Source organism: Acinonyx jubatus, chromosome A1 (assembly GCF_027475565.1).
Source record: "Acinonyx jubatus isolate Ajub_Pintada_27869175 chromosome A1, VMU_Ajub_asm_v1.0, whole genome shotgun sequence".
Taxonomy (NCBI): Eukaryota; Metazoa; Chordata; class Mammalia; order Carnivora; family Felidae; genus Acinonyx; species Acinonyx jubatus.
Window position 1 is genome coordinate 51,746,574 of NC_069380.1, and position 20,866 is coordinate 51,767,439.

Genomic DNA, 20,866 nt, shown 5'->3' on the forward strand with positions numbered 1-20,866 from the left:
ACATTTTATTTGGTTTGGGTTTTGCACTCTTTCCCTTTAAGTGTTAAATAGTCAAGTTGGTGGCCCGACCACCCCCATCTATCCTAAGATGTTTCGTTTGCCCCTTTTATAGGATCTTAAACTTAACCCGAGTCATTTTCTAAAGAGCGATAATGGAAGTGTTACGAGCAGATTGCGATGCACAAGTGCAGAGTAAAGCTTTTACTTAAATGGAACCTACCCACAAAAGGAAGAACCCCAACGTCACCGCAGCAGGGCCATGGCGGTGACGGCGGTGAAAACACTATTATCAGGAGGATTCATTTCCACCTTACTTTAGACCTTTTGCTGTAATTCCTTATATAAAAATCTCTTTCTTTCCTTGACCATTAATACTGATAATTATATCTGTATTTCTTAAGAATATTATGAGTTGCCATTTCTGCATAGTAGCAGATTGAATTTATTCACCTTACGGATATATTATTATCACAGATAATAACTGCAGCATGATAATTATCATTAATTATTCATTTGGATTAAAAGGCAAATAGGCTTGTATTCAAGGGTCTTCCAGAGCACCGTTCATTGTTCCCGAGCCCTGTGTGCCAGTGTGACTAATTCATACTCTTTTCTGAGCCACTGTTGACATCTGACGGGTCCCATATGTATTTATTTGAAAATATAATAAAAGGAATAAGTACACCGTTTCGGGATGGAGTCACTAAAATAGACATATGGTTTCTTCTTTTCCCTTTAAGTGAGGGTGTGCAATTGTCTGTTAAAACCAGGCCGCCGTGAGCATTGCTTCGGTAGATGTGTATGTATTTCCTTTCTTTGCATCCTTGCCTCGGACTATTTAAGCTCATATAAGCCTGTATATTTACATAATAGCTTTTTGCAAAAATAATAATGTGGTGAGTCATATAGTTTATCCTTCATTGAACAAAATGTTTTTAGCAGGGTTGTTTGTGCTTGTGTTTGAAGCTGACTTCAGTTTAATATGCAAAAAGAACCTCTGCAAAGTTTGGAAAATCTGTAGGGAAATCAGAAAGAGAGAGGAGACAGAGAAAGAGAGGATGATACGTCTTACAAATGTGACTGCTTTTTGGTGGTTTGTTAGTAACATACCCCAAAATTGAGACATGTATATATTCGCAGAGTCTCTTTTATTTCTTCTCTTGGTCTTAGTCCTGATTTTTTTTTGTAACCTGCCATTCATATTTATACGTTTAAAGTAGATATCAAATGATAGTTTGAAGACTATGCCAGGAGAGCTAATATTAACATAGTCTTGAGTGTCCTTGACGTAGTTGGAACTACCTTTTGAAATGACAGTGGAGTTTTTTTCTTTGTCTCCATTGGTGATGCAAGAAAGGAGCTGATATACTGCACTGGATGTTGCTTTTGAAAGAGACTTGTGCTTGTATTTGTCAAGATACTTTCGCGCCGCCCTTCATTTTCTCCTCGTGACATTCCTCTGGGATACTGTAGGGCACTAGCATTATTCCCATCTATAGATCGGGAAATTGGGGGACCAGAAGAGTAGGTGGTGTTTAATTAGGGGTACACGGTGCTGGGACTAAATCAGGAACCCACGTCTCCAGACTCATCACCCCTCTTTCTGTGCCCCTCGGAGCACTGCTGTGAATCCTCTTACCCGGAAGATGAAGAAACAGGGAAGAACTTTGAAAACTCTGCCAGATGGAACTGCTGCAGATTTCAGAGCAGGAAGGGACCTCAGGAGCGGCGGCTGTGAGGCTTTGCAGCCCCTATCAGTGCTGACAGTGGGGCCCCTCCTGTTTTTCAGCCGGTCCATTTAGGTGCAGTCACTCACGTCTGACAAAGGGGCGACGGTCAGAGACAGCTCTGTGAGCAGTAGACTCACGCTGTTGTAACGCAGGCTGTATTCCTGAATAGAAATCTCATTTTTAATCTATCATACTTAGAATAATAATAATAAGGACTCAAAACACCATATGCCAATAACTGCATGAAGTGAATTTCAGGCACTCTGCAAAGAAAATGGGTGCCCAGGCAGCTTTCCATCACTAAAAAGTTGTTTAGGAAGAAGTCCCAATCTATGAGACATTTCTCTCTTTGACAATTAACAAAGTAGAAGAGGGGCACCTGGGTGGCTCAGGCGGTTAAGCCTCTGACTCAAGTTCAGCTCAGGTCATGATCTGACTACTCGTGAGTTCGAGACCCACGTCAGGGTCTGTGCTGACAGAGCAGAGACTGCTTGGGATTCGTTCTCTCCTCTCTATCTCTCTGCCCCTCTCCTGCTCACGTTCTCTCTCTCTCTCTCTCTCTGTGTGTGTGTCTCTCTCTCTCAAATAAATAAACTTAAAAAACAAGAAAGAAATAGAGCTTGTAAACATTTCCTCTTGGGGACTTGGACTTTAACTTTACCATCCATCTACTCATCTTACAAGGATTTATTGACTACCTATGATATCAAGCTCTATTCTAGGTACCGGGGATATAACTCTGAATAACACAAAGCCCCTGTGTTCATCCAGGCCCCTGTAACAGTGTATCACAGACCAGTGGCTTCTAAATAATGGAAATTTATTGTTCACGGTTCTGGAAGCCAGGTAAGTCCAAGATCAAGGTGCTGGCAGATTGGGTGTCTGGTGAGAACCCACCTCCTGGTTCATCGACAGCCATCTTCTTACCGTGTCCTCACATGATAGAGGAGATGAGGGGGCCTTCTGGGGCCCCCTTTTATAAAGGCACTAATCCCATTCTTGGCAGTGTCACTGTCGTGACCAAATCACCTCCCAAAGCCCCGCCCCAAATGCCATCTTACTGGGGGTTTGATTTCAACATATGAATTTGGAAGGAACATAAGCATTCAGTCTATAATACCCTGCCCTTGGACAGGATGCATTTGAGTGGGGCAGAAAGACAATGCACAAATATTGCATATTTCATAGTAGTGACAAGTGATATGCGGAAGAAGAATGTAGAGAAAGGCAGTAAAATGGACAGGTGTTGATTGGGAGCAACACAAGATGGGGCAGAGAGAAGGCACAACCAAGGGATGTGAAATGAGAGATGGGCAAAGGTGTTGTTGCGTGTAGACTCCGGGGTCATCCCAGGGGGAAGGCCAGCAAATGCAAAGGGATTCACGTGAGTGCAGGTGTTCAAAAGAAGTATCAGAACCCAAAAAGCATCGTGCGCCAGATAAAAATGTTCTTGCCGGTGATATTTAATTTGTTGTCAGCCTCTTTAATTTCCCTCTGAACATTTTTCTCTCTTCCTCTGAATAGGATTCTCTTCTGGCTGAGTCTCTTTGATCTGATTGTTTATGTATTTCTTTTTGGCCATGTTATGTTGACATTTCTGTCAACTCCCTGAAATCCGGTTCTAAAAATGGAAAATTCTTCTAATAGTCATGATCACTTGAATATAAAATAACCTGGCACATGAGAAAACAGAGCCATGAATTACAACTGCTTTACAATTGAATTATGTTAAGTTTTGATGGATTGGAGGAAGAGGCCAAATTACATGAATTGTCGCTCCTGATGCTTTCCTTTTTTCTGAAAGGAATGCTGACTTTAAATCAATCAGGCTTATTTAAAAAAGAGTAGCTAAGAGCTAGCGTTTCCTGAAAGCTCACATTACATAAGAGGGTCCACTGAGCACTCAGCATGTTATTTCTAACCTGCACATAATCCGATGCAGTGCACATCATTACCCCCATTTTCAGGTGAGAAAGCTGAGGTTCAAGTAGAATCACTAAGGCAAAGTTGTCTAGCCAAGTTTCCATTGTTCCAAAGCTGTGCACTTAACCATCATCTCTTCATTACAGTGGGGAAATAACAAGCCTTCTTCAGCACGGGGATGACATAGATTTCTGTTACAAACAGAGAATTCCGGCAGCAATGGAAAGGATGGATCGGGGAGGGATGACTGTGGGGTTAAGACAAGTGGGAGATAATTTCAGTTCAAAAGACAGACCTTAAACGAGCAGCATTGTCAATAGTGGTTCCGGTAACAATCAGCCAGCCTCTAGAGGACACGTATGGACTCTGCTATCCAAAATCAGGTGAATCTGGGTAAAAATGCCTATTCAAATGAGCTACAGAATAATAACTTGACCATGTTTTATATAATCTTCCTGTAGCAGAAGAACACTGCCCTCTATTGCTTTTTGTCTCTTGGCTCTCAGTGGCCCAACCTGTACCAGGAAAAGAGGTGCCATCAGTCAGTGGGCAAATTGGTTGAAGAGTTTGAAATGTGCCCCTGGATGATCAGTAAAAGGTCCCCATCTAAACGGTCAGCTCACCACAGGTGCTCAGGAGTCTCACCCAGTTCTTCTAGAACGCATACAGGCTTTAGCTCCCTGCCCTGACAAAAGTGATAAAGAGGCTCTGATATGTTTGTACAATTGCACAATTTTCAAACTTTATTGAAAATGTTAGTAACTGTAATTCAGTTCCCTAATCTAAATCGCCATACAGAATGTGTTGAATATACTTATTTTGCCTTGCTCTGGAAAAGATGGAATAATTATGAATACAAATGGTTGCTGCTTCTTTCATGTAAAAAAAAAAGACATTATATACATATAAGTCAAATAGAGTATAAGAGAGAAATAGATGCAGTGTAATAATGATGAGAAACCATAATATCTGCTTGGAGGTAGATGCGAAATTGCCACTCATTACTCGAATGGCGAGAAAGTTAGTAGGCAATTAGCAACAGCAAATGCCAAGTGGAAGGATAATTTGTAAGACAACAATAAACACAGTCTATACCAATGAGTCAGAAAGAGGGAGGAAGCAGAAGAGCCAATAAAACAAGCAGAGCAGGCACGGGAAAGATTGCATTCACACCGTGAGAAAATAAAACAAATCTCCACTCCTCGTCATGACTTCCAGCATTTTCAGTTTGCGGCTTGTTCGGGACAAGCAGTGGCAAGAGCCAAGCTTAGAAAATTATAGTAATAATAAGCCACACTGTGTGAAAAAGCGTGCTTTCCGCCAACTAAACATCACCAGGACCTATTCACGGGGCAAGGCAAGCCCTTTTAGAGAAAGGGAAGCTATGAAAATAGAAAGCAATGATTCAGCCCTTGAAAATCAAAGAACAAATAATTATATAATCAGTGAAGAAGGACCTGAGAGGTGTAAATCAGTTGGCTCGGCTACATCCACACACACAGGAAGTAATTACAGTGAAGAATTTTTAAAATTAAGAAACGCAGCAATTGGAAGGATGATCCCTGCACATCTAACACGTCCACTGATTCCTGGCGCTCACCTGACCTGACACGTTCTGGACCAATCAAAACGTGTCTTAGTCTCAGTGATCTTCATAATCTTCCCCCATAATCTATGCCTTATGCAGAGAAGCTTTTCATACATGTGTAGATAGGACCATGTGTGTGGATCATATGTACAGTGAATGAAGTCTGCAGGTAGTAATACATATAAACATTTCTTAAGCAATGTAAGTTATCTAAGAAATGCTTAAGTGCGTCCTTTGCTACTCACTTCGTATGTGCTATCTCATTTAATCCTTACAGTCCTATAAGCTGGGTGCTATTATTTCATACCATATATATGAGGACACACCCTAAAATTTTAATTTCTTGCTCAAGGTGAAGCTGAATCTTAAAGTCAGATCTGTCAGATGACTAAATGTGAATGCATAACAATAGAGAAGGACAATACACATTATAGTTGAGAAGAGCATTCTAGAACCCGGTGTCAGACAGACTGAACTAGAATCCTGGCTCTGTTCATGCCCTGCTTCTATTTAAAATCATTCAGCAGCTTAGTTCACTTAATCCTCACAGCTGCCCTGTAAGGGAAGAATGATGATGGTGATGACGCAGATGAGGACGGTGATGATTAAGGTGACGATGACAAGGATGTGACAGAGACAGGGGGTGGTGATGATGATGACAGTGATGATAATGATGATGGTAGGGAGGATGGTGATGATAATGATAATGCCCATTTTCCAGAATAGGCAAACTGAGAGGTTAACTAACTTGTTCAGAGGCAGCTGGCTAAATAAGAAGCTAAGTTAATGTTGACCAGAAAGCCTGTGATTTTACACATACTACTAAAATCCTGGAGCATTCCCCATCTAAGGGCCATCAGTTACGTTTCAGCTGTACTGGCTTCCTAACGCCGCATAACAAATTTAGCTGCCTCAACACACGTGCATCATCTCACACTTTCCATGAGTCAGGAGTTTGAGTGCAGCCCAGCGCTTAGGGTCCACAGCTCAGGATGTCACCTGGCTGCGGTCTGGGTGTCAGCTGAGCCACATTCCTTTCCGGAGCACAAGGTCCTCTTCCAAGCTCATGTGGTTGTTGACAGAATTTAATTCCTTGTGGTTGTAGGACTGAGGTTTCTGCTTTCTTGCTGGCTATCAGCCAGGCACCTCTCTCAGCTTCCCGAGACCCCCACAATTCTTCACCGTTTGGCCCACTCCCAGACCCTCTAGAAACATGGCAGCTACTGATTCAAAGCCAAGAGGCAAATCTTCCTGACTTCTGGTCTTTTGTAAAGAGCTTGGCTGATAAGGTCAGCCCACCCAAAATAATCTCCCTCTGGGTTAACCTGAAGTCAGTTGATTAGGAGCCTGATTTACCTATGCAAATTCCTTCCACCTTTGTCATACAATGTAGCAAAATCATGGGAGTAACATCCTATCAACTTTGCTATATTCTACGGAGGGAAGTAATTGACAGGTCTCGCCCTCAAGGAGGGGCATTACACAGAGGGCCATTACCCTCAAGGGAGGGGCATTACATAAAGACTCGGTTCACAGGGGATCTTCTTGAAGTTATGCCGACCACAGCAACTTTGACATTACTTTCTTTAGGAGTTATCTGCTGTTCTCTGCAGTGGAGTTACTCTCTAATTCCCATGTGCCTTCCCGTACTTTCCAGTCATAGAATTTATCCAAGAGTAATGTCATGGCTTACTCCCCACTAGACGTCAAGCCCTTTCTGTCAGAGATTTTATCTTGCTCACCGTGGTATTCTCAGCATGGTTCTCAATGCATGTGATGAACAGGAACAATGATTATCCAAACAGCATTTCTTCAGACATATTAGTCCCTGCCAATGAACAAGGTTCAAAGGTCATGTTATCTTCTTGGATTTTTATCCAGTTCTCCTATTCAGCCAGTATTTTCACAGACATATCTAATAATTCAAAGGTCTACATTACACTAACAAATAAGAAGCGTAACAAAGACATGATAGTTTTCACATCATCACTAACAGCGGATTTCTGAGTCATTTATTTTCTCGCTGTTTTCTAGGTGAAATATGCCCACGTTTGCAATATGAACAATACTTTCCAGTTTCACAATGCCTTATTAAAAAAGAAGTCTTCAAAGTAAATCCTTCCGTGTTATATAAATGGATTAAAAACATAGATTTGCCTCATTAAAGGCCGGAAAAGTAGTCCTTGAATTCAGGGTTAAAATGAAAAAAGTGCAAGCCATGGAAAGATGATATTACCACAATGCTATAAAATACCTACAGGCAAGGAAGTCTGTGAGGAAAACACAATAGAATTTTTGGTAACAAAGTAGAGGGCAGAGTTGAGGTGATAGAAAACAGATCCATAAGGGAAGAATGTTTTCAAGTCCCAAGCCATGATTCTACCACGTCTTGAGATAAACAATTCAACAGTACAGGGAACCTGTGAACTGACATTTATCATTCACTTAAAAACCCACAGTGCTATGTGTTTGCATTCAGGGGTAACTTGAATCACATACTGTTGCCCTTAAAAATATATTGGAAATTGATCTTAGCTTTTTCACAAGTGGAGGCACAGAATCATTTGAATATTTTTTCAGGTTATAGCTAAAACTCCCTCAAGTTTGACTATTTTATTTTAGTCTTCATGTGTGGAAGGAACCACCTTGTGGACACTATTAATAAGAGTCCTTTGCTCTATTTCTAGGTGAGTCTATCACTGGGATAATCACAAAAGCGCGCCAGCTCTATAATTATTTAAGACTAAAAAAGATACGTCCAGGATTTGGACGACATTCAAACTATTGCCTACAGCAACCTTTTTAAAAAGTTCTAAGGAGACTCCATAACCAGTTTATTGCTCCATTAAATAAAAGTATATCTTTTCCCTGACATGACTTCGGGATTCTCTCTTAGTGACCTAGCATCAAGATTCCCAAAGAGAAGGCTTGTAAATCATGCATGAAAATAAATGTAAGTCCAAATGCTCTGGGCTGCTCAGAGGGGGGACAGGAGCAAAGGATGGAGAAGAAGTCTGTTGGGTCCTTTAAAACGTCTGACAATAAATAAATGAAAATAAGAAATGGGGCCTATAATACCAGAGTTTATGTCTTACTTTGTGTCCTATCTTTGTTCGCAGGCAGAGCCAGAATATGCTCTGTACCCAGCCATTTGTGTTTAGTTGAGTGAGAGGGAAAGGAAGAAACTCAAGGGCCAACAAAGCTTTTGCGGGCAGAAGAGAAATTGGCCGTATAATGATATCTCAGATCTATATTTGTCAGCCTATTACAGTAAACTCTGCTCTCTACTGTCTATTAATAGTTGGCACTTCTGCAAAACTGTAGTTCAAAGATAGCCAATGTCCATAATGATGACCCGAGGGCTGCAGGAGCCCAGAGGGCTTCCTGCCCCATCCAAAGAGGTCACAGGCCCCTTGTGTCCTGAGCTCCAGCCATTCCAGACAGGTTTGCCCTCTCCGGCAACACATCCTGGGAGGGAGCTCTATGCCTTCCTTGCCATCCATTCTAGCAGCTGAGAATTCCTTCCCCTGTTAGCACAGCACTATGCCCAGAGTCAGGGGCTCCATCAAAACGTGCTGAATTAATGAATGGAAGTCAATGCTATAGGAATTTTTATCCACTGAAGCTTATTTTAACTCCTCGGACTACAGTGGAAGGCACTTGCCTACCACCCGTATCATTGGTGATTTTCTTCCGAATGCTTGAGAATTTCAGCCTTTCCTGCCTACAATGTACTAGCATGTTGCTGTACTCTGTCCAAAGGCCCGTCATAAGTTACCTCGTACATCCCGTCCTTTATACTCTCAGTGTCTACAGTTGTACCTGGCACGTGACAGGTGCTCAGTAAACAGATACTGGACAAATGGATCAAGAAGTGAATGAATGAATTGCCTCTACCACAATGTCTTTCCTGGATTGCTGCGAGAGATCCTTCAACGGACCCACTACTTACATACTTTACTCTAAATTGCATTAGTCATTATCTCCCAGACATACCTAGATTTTTCCCTATTTTTCCTCCTTCTTCAGCGTCCTCAAGTTTGACTCTATTCTTTTCATTCTCCAAGGCCTAGTTCAAACCTCCCTTCTTCCAGGAAGCCTTCACTGATAACCTTGGCTATAGTCTCCCCTACTCCAAACTCTGCTACTGCTGAGGCTGATCCTTTACTCCATTAATTCTCCTTACAAAGAAACCTGAAAATTAAATGTAATGAGTAAAACTTTATTTTAGGTATTCTAGTGTTTTATGTTTCAGATGAAAACAAATTTACATTTAATCACAGAAATTTGGGATGTTTGGGATAATGCTGCTTATTTTCTAATAAAAGCAGAAGAATGAGAAAATGAGTATATTAACTTTACCCCAAAGTCTGACATTCACTCTCAGCGTTACATAATCAATTTAATTTTATTTCTTCAAAGCATGAAAACAATTACTGATGTAAAAATTTGAAGGCACTTTGTTAATTGGCTGAATTTTAATTTTTAAAATAGATAGCTTTCCCAAAAGCTTAATAGGCAAAAGTCTCACCTTTGGATTTTTGAACAAATATCACGGCATTTCATGTATTTAAACGTGTACAATTGATTCGATCAGTGAATGTTTCTTACAAGGTTTGTAAATGGCATGTGCAACAAAAGTTGTTTTTTTTTTCCCCCAAGATAACCCAGTTAGGCTTGACAGCTTGTTTACAATAGTACCCTGAAGACACATTCTACGGTGCTCAACTATATAAATATACATTTGAGATACACACTCTGGCTCGTAACATTTGTTAAACATCTGAAACATGAAGTCAATCCAGTTAGTGTGTTCTTTGTACCTCTTTAAATAGTATGAAGGAAATGGATCTCTAGACCTCACAAGTGCATCTATATACTCCTACTTCAATTGACATATACCACTGTGAAAATCAGAAAATAATTCAAAGACCTCAATAAAGAGAAAAAGATGGGGGATCCAAAGACACATTCTGGAAATACATGGCAAGCAGAGATAGAACACCAGTTATGAGAAATATGAGGGAGGGGCAGGGGTGCTTGGGTGGCTCAGTCGGTTGGGTGCCCGACTTTGGCTCAGATCATGATCTCATGTCGTGGGCTTGAGCCCTGCATCGAGTTCTGTGCTGACAGCTTGGAGCCCAGAGCCTGCTTCAGATTCTATGTCTCCCTCTCTCTCTGCACCCCTCCCCACTCGTGCTCTGCCTTTCTCTGTCTCTCAAAAGTGAATAAACATTAAAATTTTTCAAAAAAATATATGAGGGAGGGGCATAAGGCAAAGGTCCTGTGTTAAATCATACTCTTAGACCATTAAAGCCAAAATTTCCACCATTAAGAATTCATTCCTTTGGATCAAAACATCCCATAGGAATGCTCTGTTAAAATGTGAACATTACACAGACTATTAATACATATTGGCTATTAGTATCATAGGCTCACCACACCAGTCAAGAATATCTCTGTAAGACCAAGAATGGGTTTCACTGAAGACTTGTAACAAGAGTGAAAAAAATAGAATGTTCATGGCTCTGCTCCCATCGCTTTCTTAAGAACCCCAGCTCTCCCGAGATTCCTTCAGAGCAGACCTGGGAATTCTGAAAAGGGGCTTTCAACCACATTCCAGGAATCCCTCTTCCTGGTTATCATTTTGGTCATCTTGTAGCTGCAGATAACCAAAGGAACAAGTGTGCTATGAAGGCACCAAGGCTCTGTGATGAAGGTCTCAGCCACCCAAAGATGACAGCTTTGCTGCCCGTCCTTTGATGCTGTGGCTGCTGATGCCTGACGCTGAAGGAATTCACGTCTTTTCTAGAAAGTCATCTTTCCTCTCAGCCAAAGCTCTAGCCAACCATTTCTTCTTTTATCTTGAATCTTAATATATCAGCATTTTATAATTTTGTTCACTATTTTATTATAACTCCTGTGTCCCCGTGCTCTCGGTTGAATTATTTGATTTTCATGGATGACTCAATGGTCAAAATACAAGAAACTTCAATAAGCTTGCATATCATTCTATTGGGTTTGGGGAATTAAACTTATTTAAATTCCCGAAGCATTAACTCACTATCTCGTCTCATGTTTTGGTCTTCAACCACCTTTCAGCGATTTTTATGTTCTTTTTTTCCATTTTAAAACCATTCTCCTTGATGAAGAAAATAGAAACAAACTGGATTAAAGAGTAGGTTGGCTCTTTCTTTGATATGTGTTAACATCATAACATCTTTGAACAGCAGACACATCCACATTTTTCTTAGCCATTTTTAGCGATCTTGAACGTTAATAAACTTTTATCTTGTACTGATCTACGACCATTGTGACTCAGATCTTAAAGGTTTGTGCCTATCTTCTATATTTTTTTCTTAGTCATGAGTTCTTTCTGTCTTATTTGGTATATTACAAAATCTGAACTCATGAAGGAGCTAATTTTATAACTATTTTAGGTGCTTTAACCTTCAATCTCCTTTCTTTCTCACTTAAGTTAGTCCCACTTGCAGAGTCAGAATTACATATTTATTTAAACTTCCCATTCCCTTTAAAATCATATTCTCTTAAAGAGTCTGTCCATGAGGTTTCTCTAGTTTGGGGAAGCTGTTTTCATGGGAGACAAAATGGTACAAGGAAAAGGACACAAACTCTGGAGTCTGAAAATCTATGGCCATCTTCTAGCCTGGCTAGTGCAGAAGAGATGATGCATAAATATCAAATAAGTGAATGAATGAATGAGTGAATGAATGAATGGTGATCTCAAACAAGTTAATCCCATTGAGCCTCAGTTTTCGTATCTGTAAAATGGTAACACAAGTATCTATTTTAGAGGCCCATTGTCATAAGTAAATGAGCCATATTATCTCTAGGAGCATTTCTAATGACAGCATTTTTCTTTTTAGCTTTGCAGAAGTTCCAAGCTCACCCTGGGATTTAGGTATGCTCATAGGGCTGGCTGTCTTGACATCCTTGTAGAGTTGGTTGGCTCTCTTAACATTTTTAATCTTTCATTTTTATTAAATTTATATATGCACATACTTTAAAGATTCACCCAGGTCTATAAATTTTGTTAATAAGCAGCTGTTGTTAGCATCTTCCCTCCAGCACCCTCAACTTCCCTTTCTTCAGAGGTAACCACTTTTAACATTTGTAGCTGATTGTGTTGGTATTTACCTGTGTATTCTAAATGACACGCTTACATTGCTTGTACTTGATATTTCCAGCTCTGGATATTGACTCCCCACATGGAAGGTTAGCACGTTACACTCTTCCCTTCCTAGTCTCCACCATACATAGATGCCTACCTCTCACACCCCAGCCTCTCAATATAGTTATTTTAAATGTTTGATTACATTAACATTCACCATGGACATTATTTTGGGTCTGTACCATTCAGGGCTAAGCCGTGGGATCAATGGTAATTACCTTTACTTTCCTGCATATTTTAAATTGTTTCTGGCAATTAAAATTGCCTTATCTATTTTCTTAGCTTTCTGTGTTCTTGTCACAGATTCATTTCAAACTTACCACGTCCCAGATGAACACTCTGGACATCCACTCCCCTCCCCAAATGATTCTTCTCACAGTCTCCCCATCTCTGTGAATGGCCCTCGCTCTAATCACTGAAATCACCCTTACTCTTCCTTTCCCTTCACCCCTTACATTTGACCTGCATGCAGGATACATTCAGAATAGATCTTGAATCTATCTTCCCATCTCTCTGCCACCCACCAGTGCAAGCCCTTTCTTGCTTCCCTTAGCCTTTGTCATAGAGTTCTATCATTGGTATTCCCCCTTTCACTTTCCTCCATCCCCCGTGCGATCATCATACAGCAAAAGGCCCTTCAAAAACTGCAAACAACACCATTCTGCATCCACTAGATGAACTTCTCAGTGGCTTCCCGTTGTATTCCAAGTGAAACCCATACAAGGCCCACTCTGCTCCAGTCACACTGGCCCTCTGTCAGCTCCGCGGAGCACGCATATCCCATTCTAGCAGCTGGGCTGTAGCTGTTCCTTGGGCTTAGATGCTCTTGTTCCTTCTCACCCTGCAGTCACTCCCCAAGGCCCTGCCTGCTCTGTACTAAAGCAGGTTCTGCCCAGCACTATCTTATCAGTCTGCTTACTCCCTTCGTAACACCAATCACAATTAACCTATTTAAATTAAGTCCATAACTGCAATTATTTTATTTGTTTATTTAGTTGCTCACCATGTAAACTCCATGAAAACAGGGGCCTTGTCCCTTTTGATCCTCATTGTACTCATGGCGCCATATAATGCATATTTGAATTCTTAATGACTAGATGTTAGAATATAAGGAATGGCTACGTTTTGAGTGTTTTTATTTGTGAAGGACAAATAGCAAATTTGAAGTTTGGTGCTTGTGGTTTCCACATAGATGTGACGGCTGTGGTGGTAGAATTCACCAGAGTCAGAGCTAGGGGGAAGAGGAGGCCAGTGCATTGATGAGTGTCAGCATGTATCCTGTTCAATACCTTCGACACTAACCTGTAGGAAGAGTAGACCACACGCTCTTCAGGTCTGCGTGCGGCATAGGACCGGGTGGTGTGGCTGGAGTTCTGGAAGACTAGGAGAACTTGCGGTGATCTCAGGTGGCCAGAGTGGCATCAGCAGTGGAGCTGGAAAGATGCTGTTTGACCTGAAAAGGGGAGACAGAGACCTGCTGGAGTCCAGGGAGCCATCTGACTGCAAAGGGGAAGGGGAAATGCTTTCTTAGCAGTGCTTTGTGAAGTGTGGCTGCTGTTGTTAAAAAGCACTGGGACAACCTTATTCATTTACTCTTCTGCCTGCTGTGACCGAGGCCAGTTCCTGTCCATAAGAAATTCACAGCCTTACTTTTAGCTGTGGCAGCTGGGATACAGGCTCCAGACATAGGCAGGTGACAGTAACACGGTACCCTGTGATCCCGTGGACCCCGTACGGCTTAGGGTGTCCTAAGCCTTCTTCTGGTGTCATATCTTGGGAAATGCGTTGTTAGGCCATAGGATTTTCAGAGGGGAGACAACTCGGATGTCAAGAATTCTAAAAGTTACAACATATGATAAAGAACGGCAAAGGGAAACGGAGCTGTTTAACCCAGGAAGAGATATGAGTTGAAAAGAACCAAGAGGCCCTTCACACGGTGTGCAAGTGCTCTGTAACAAGGACAGTGGTCCCTTTGGGACAGTTCTGAGCACTGGGACCAGCGTGCACAAGGGGCAGTGCAGAAGCGAGATGCCGCCCCAAGGAGAGGTATGTTGCGACAAAGATGTGCCACTTCTCCACGGTCGAACAATGGCTCGAGCACCCTGGCAAAGGCATGAGCCACTGTTACCGGGGTTTGCAAGCATCCCCAGCACGACCTTCCGCCGTTCACAGGTGTGCCGTGGGTGGCTGGCGTTCCTAGGGTGGCTGCTGGCTCTGAAGGCAGTGATGTTAAGCCAGGGGAAAGCCCACAGAGGCCCAGGCAGGATAAGCCTCTATTCAAAGACAGTTAGAGAGAGCATAAGTTAAACCGCTTTTCTGTTTGTTCGAAGATTTACTTCTGTACATTTATTCTCTATGGAAACAGGGGAGCTGGCACGTGCGACGTTCCTCATAAAGCTCTCCTATTATCATTGATCAAGCTACCTGGCTGGTGGTCATAAATGAATAAACAGATATAAATCCCCAAATAAGCAGACACTCCGTTCTGTTTTTATATACCACTAAATGCTTTTTTTTTTTTGGCCACATCCTGTAATAGCGGAGGAAGTCTTAGATGATTTGATAATACAAACAATTAAGTCGGGAAACTTTTTCTAATGAAAGGAAATTATAGATATGTGCTTTTCTGGCAGCCTTTAGTACTTCACACTACCAGCCTCCTCTCCCCTCCACCAAACACACACACACACACACACACACACACACACCCCGCATGGTTTCCCTTGCAGGAGTCAGTTGAATTTGGCTCAAGTGCATTCACTGATGTCTTCATCCCAGCACTCACACTCAACTTGCCCTGATAAAAATGTTTTTATTAATAACCTAAAAATTTAATGAGAGCCCTGTCTTTAAAAAAATATCCAGTGCTCCTTTTACACTAAATTTATAATGAGCCTTTGGGAAATTTCTGAAGTTCTTACACACGTATTAATTCCCATTAATTAACTTAAAGGCTGCAATGCAAATAAAAACAGTTCCCATCTTTCGAAAGGGCAGGGCTCTGAGTGGGAGAAGGATCCCTGACTCAGGATGTTTCCGGTGCTCCCGTGAGCGGCTGACTGCTCCTTGATTCTGGCCTCCTGCTAAGACCAACACTGAGCTCCAGTAAGACTGAGTGGAAGTTTCCCAAGAAGCTGGCACTCTCTCTCCACAGTAGCAGGCGGGGAGCTGCATGAGGTGACGGAAAGACCAGACACAGGCTAAGTTCAGATCCCAACTCTGTCTTATGTGGCCTTACACAAGTTATTTACTACAGTGAGAAAGTAAAGTCGTATACCACAACAACAGTTCACGATGGTTGTGCAGGCATTTCCCGATTCTATATCCTGTTAACATTAGAAATATCTAAATTCCCCCAGCTCCACTTAGGAACTGGCAAAAATGACATTATCCCCATTTGCACCAGAAGAAAAACGCAGGTGAAAAGTTAAAGGATTTCTCCCCAAACGTGAAGCTCTGAGATGCATGGAACTGTATTTCACAGGAAAGAAACAAAACAACCCAGCTCTTACTTCTATGAGGCAAAGATAATATCAATGGTTCCCTAGCCCTAGGGTAATCTGAAACAGAGCTGCACCAGGGCTCTTGCTTAGCAACATGCCCCTCCCCAAACGCACAGCCACGCCAGCTTGACTCAAACACCGCATGGGGACAAATGGCGGAGTCAGAATTTGAACCTGGCATTTGAGAGCTGATGCTTGGGCCGCTAAACCCTTCCTCCAGCACAATAGCCTCCTAGAAGGAGACCGCAGGCAGACATTCTTCATCAGCGGGCTGCTGAACACTGCGGCTCTCTGATTGTCCTCCAGGAAGCTCTGCCTCACGAGGGGAAGTAATTATGCACCCAAGGAAGGCAGAGGACGCACTCTGTAGCTTTCGGCATGGGGAGGGATTACAAGCACTAGCACTGTGTTAGAACAAGTCTCTGGCAATCCACTCTTCCACGATGGGAGGGCCCCGACACAGCCCGGCAGGTTGCAGCCACGAGGCAGAGGGCTTTCGCTGCTTTGCGTCAGGGCCCAGGGAAAAGCAGACAGGAGAGAGGGAAGAGGAAGATGAGGAGACTGAATATTGGTTTTCTTAAATGGAAAGTAGCTACAAGTTAAAAAGTTGCTTCAGAAACACCAGGGAAAAGAGAAACATATACAAGCTTAATTAATAGAATTCAGATGAAAGAAGGGTAAAGCAATGAAATATTCATTATAGATCTCATATAACTATGATGGAAAACAAACTCAATCGAAAGATGCATTAGAGAAACAAAACCCTTAAAAATTAAAAAATTTGGAGGAGGGGTGCCTGGGTGGCTCCGTCGGTTAAGCGTCCAACTCTTGATCTAGGCTCGGGTCATGATCTCATGGTGGTGAGATAGAGCCTCGCTTCAGGCTCCGCACTGAGTGTGGAGCCTGCTTGGGATTCCCTCTCTCCCTCTCTCTCTCTGTCCCTCGTCTGCTCGCGCACACATGCTCTCTCACTTTCTTTCAAAATAAACAAACATTAAAAAATAATAACAATAAATTTAAAATGTGGACAAAACAAGAAAAAGCCAACAAATGGTTCAAGCGTAGGTTCAAGGTTTCCTGGGGCTTCCTGGGCATTTGAATGATTTGCAAGTGGCAGAGCACACATTTGTGAAGCAGACAGTATGGGTCACGGCAGATGTTGTAGATGAAAACTGGACAACAGGATGTCTCCGTGTCCAATTCAATTCACATGCTCCTTGATGAACTGAAGGCAGAAAATTCTGGAATACAGAAGAAAATAAAACAGAGCTGGGGAATAAAAATAATGATGACAATAGCAATTATAAAAATAGCTAACGTCTTTGTAAAATGTTCTCAGGTGCCCGAGAGCATGCCAGTCATTTTAAATGCATTATCTTGATTATTCCCCATAACAACACAACGTAAGAAACAGGTTCCACCATCATCCCAGTTTACAGGTGAGGATAAGAAGATTCAGACAGATAAACTTGTTCAAGGTCACAAAATAATTAAGTGGCAGACGCAATGTTTGAATCCCATTATCTGTCTGACTTTAGTGTTCGAGCTAATAAAATTTATATAAAATTTCAATCATTGTGTACCCTGTGCTTCTCCTCAAAAGCTCCTGAGTACATGTATATTTAAAATCGCAGTTTCCTTTTTTTTTCCTTTCCAAAAGCCATCTTCCAAAAATAATAGGTAAATTGCAAACTGTAAACTTATCATCATGCTTATGAGGGATGTGGAGGTGGGGGCACCTAAAAGAGGGGCCGGGAAACTGAGTTATGAATTTATATATTAAAAGATTGAGAAAGTTTTCCTTTGATTTGCATTTTTATCTGAGCTAATTGATGCTTTGGAAAACTTGGAGTATTTCAAAGAGCCAGCCTTTTTTAAGTCCAGGCAAATCCTCTCGTGTTTCTTTCCAGATTGCTCAGCCCTATCTCTCCAGCTCTCTCAAGACATTAATATGTAATCTCTCCACCAAGCAAAGGATCAGGTCATATAGTGAGTCACAGCACCTAGTAACACAAGTACTTATCGGATGAAAAAGATTGATCATCCTCCTCCCACCTTCCCCATAGCTGCACTTTGGGATTTGCTATTTCAACAAATCAAAGAAAAGTATTTGCAAATCATGTGGTGTTCTCTGTGTGTATTCGATTCAGAGAAGAAACACTCTCCCCTCCCATGATAATCATCAATAATCTCAAACCACAAAGAAACAGAATCCAAAGCAGATGGACGCCCACAAGGAAAGGAAAAGTGCTTCAGCCCTAGCAGTTTAGACCATTCTGTCAGAGAGACTTAGTGGGAACCTAGAGTGACCACTTCAGTGTGGCCCCGGACACGTTCTAGAAATCTCTCTTCCTTTGCAGTGGAGGGGATGGCAGGAGGGTGGGGAGAGGGCAGAGTTACCCCATCCTGTCCAGCAAAGACCTGAAAGCCTTAATACTGTCATCCAACCAGGGGGTGTTCACAAGATTGAAAATAAGTCAAGAGGGGAGCCTGGGTGGCTCAGTAGGTTGAGTGTCTGACTCTTGGTTTTGGCTGACGTCATGATCTCACAGGTTCATGGGTTTGATCCCTGCATTGGGCTCTGTGCTGAGAACGCAAGGCCTGCTTGGGATTCTCTGTCTCCCTCTCTCTCTTCCCCTGCCCCACTCATGCTCTCTCTCTCTTTCTCTTTCTCTCTCCCTCAAAAATAAAAATATTTTTTAAAAATATTAAAAATTATTTAAGAGTGTGAAATCCAGTTTGTATATTCAAAAATTCAAACCGCATTTTAGTCATCTCATGTTATCACCTTTGTGCTAATTATTACACACACTCCTCTCCCACCCTCTCAAAGAGGTCCTAAACTGCTATCAGCCCTTCCTGGATCCCATACCTTCATCCCAGCATTGGCCACTTCTGCAGAGAATCTTGCTTATTGAGCAAAATTCTCCCAGTGCAAGCATATTAACTACACCCAGGAATTAGCCCTTCCACAGACTATAAGAATTAAGCTCATGATTGGATAGTGACAGCTCGTTCATCAACTTCAGTAGATCAAGGAAGGCCAGTCTTCTAGTCTGTGCATTTGGCCCTGGGAGCACAGGAGATGCTTTTTCCAGGAATCCATTCCATCCTACACCCCTCAGGAGCCCCCTGCCCACTGGAAATCCCCACCTCCCATCCCAGGCAGGGCCTTCAAGCGGTAGTTTTCCATACAGAGCCACAGAGAAAAGAACTGTACAATGTAACCATCAGTCACTCCCCAGAAGACTCCATTTTTACCTGTCTACACTTTCTCCAGGAGCCAAAAAGAAATGAGCACATTAACCTGGTTTATTAAATTCAACAATGAAATACATCCAAGACTTCTTCCTTCTCATTCAGTGTATGTTTTTCCTCAAGTGTATGAACTTGCTTATCATTTACTTCAATATCGTCAGAAGCACCCATAAACAACAACAACAACAACAAAAATCCTACAAAATAAAGTCGTAGCTATAACAGGGGAAATTTTTTTCCCTGAAATTTCTGAGATTCTAAGTCTAACCTCTTCGATGTTCTACCCACCGTGTTAAGTAGTTCATCACAACCCCTTTTTTTCTTATTATATATAGTTTTAATACCCCAAGAAATAAAAGTGCTGAACTCTATCTGATATTTTACTGAACTCCTGAACTATTCTGAGCTAAGTATGACAGATGCCCTAATGCTTGAGCTAGGGAAGTTGTTCTTTTAGTTCACGCATGGAACATTTCCATTAAAAACCAGAGACCTCGCTTCTAACCTTGGCAATGCCTTCTCCATATGATTAATTATTTTTATGTGCACTGTCGTCCATTAGGGAAGTGTCAGTGTGCCTCGGGACCCAGATGCCTTTACATGGATTATTTTGCCCACTTTGTTTTCCCCTCTGTCTTCATTCAGCAAAGTAAAGAATTACATTTCTTATATACTTTTATTTTAGATATTCTGTAATGTTATTATGAATTTTACACTTTAAACTGGGATACTATTCGGTAGTAGTCTCTTGAAGGATTCTGTGTTAGTGTCACTGAACTTCAAAAATAGAAAATTAAAATGAAAAATTCAATCAGGAAAATCTAGTACAACCATTTGAAACAATTTAGAAAGAAAACAAGTCACATATAGTCTTTTGTCATTTGAGGATCACTATGACTTTTCTATTTATATAAATAGCATTATCTGCTTTATATATACCCACAGGCCATTAAACTATACTCTTTGGAATTTTTGCCTATTCTGTTCCAAAGCTTTTATTCTCACTTCAGAAATACATTGTTCAGTTGAATCCCAGGAGAAGACAATCGGTGATCTCTTACTGTGAAAGTAAAATTTTTCTGTATGTTTAGTAGAATATTTACAAAGAGCTGAGTATTGTAAGTAGGGTAATATTAATAGTTTTATAATTGAGTTAATAAACAAACTCACTACAATTTCTAATCTAGTTCTTATTCTGAAAGGCAAAAAACTGCATCTCTACCCAGCAAGCAAATATACAAAAATGCCTCTTTTTTTTTTTTAACTTTATCTTGTTTCTTGAAGTTCCATTATGGTGATGACTCTCGCTCAATAATTTGATTTTCCAGCCACAACTGTATACAAGGTATAAAATGTGTGGACATTTGTATCATCTTCTCTCTATTTTGGTCAAGATCTCTGGCTTATTTTAAAGGTACTTAAAATGCTTGGTGTTTTTTTTTTCTTGTATTAAAGATTTTGAAGTTGTTAGATTAATTGTGGCTTCTTACTTTCTCATGTTGTATTGAAGAAAGAGGAAAAGAAGAAAGAAAAAAGAGGGAGGGGAGCAACACATTATCATGATTATTGTTATTATTATTTATTAAGAAGTGATTACGTGTTAGGCATATGCTAGGCACTTACATAAATCATTGCTAATGCCCTCATCCACACTGTCGCTTCTCTCATTTTG

General features: G+C 41.3%; 1 long non-coding RNA gene across 5 annotated transcripts in view; it reads right to left on the reverse strand.

Moving 5' to 3' along the window:
- Nucleotides 1-20,866, reverse strand: part of LOC113601073 (uncharacterized) — a 93,098-nt gene that overhangs the window by 17,734 nt on the left and 54,498 nt on the right. For 4 of the 5 annotated variants that reach the window (XR_008296098.1, XR_008296095.1, XR_008296096.1 and 1 more), the window contains exons 3-5: nucleotides 13,736-13,886; nucleotides 6,984-7,069; nucleotides 1,640-1,891 (exon numbers count right to left, since the gene is read on the reverse strand). This is a non-coding gene — a long non-coding RNA (uncharacterized LOC113601073). The remainder of the gene's footprint in view (nucleotides 1-1,639; nucleotides 1,892-6,983; nucleotides 7,070-13,735; nucleotides 13,887-20,866) is intronic. The other variant, XR_008296097.1, reaches the window with a different exon arrangement.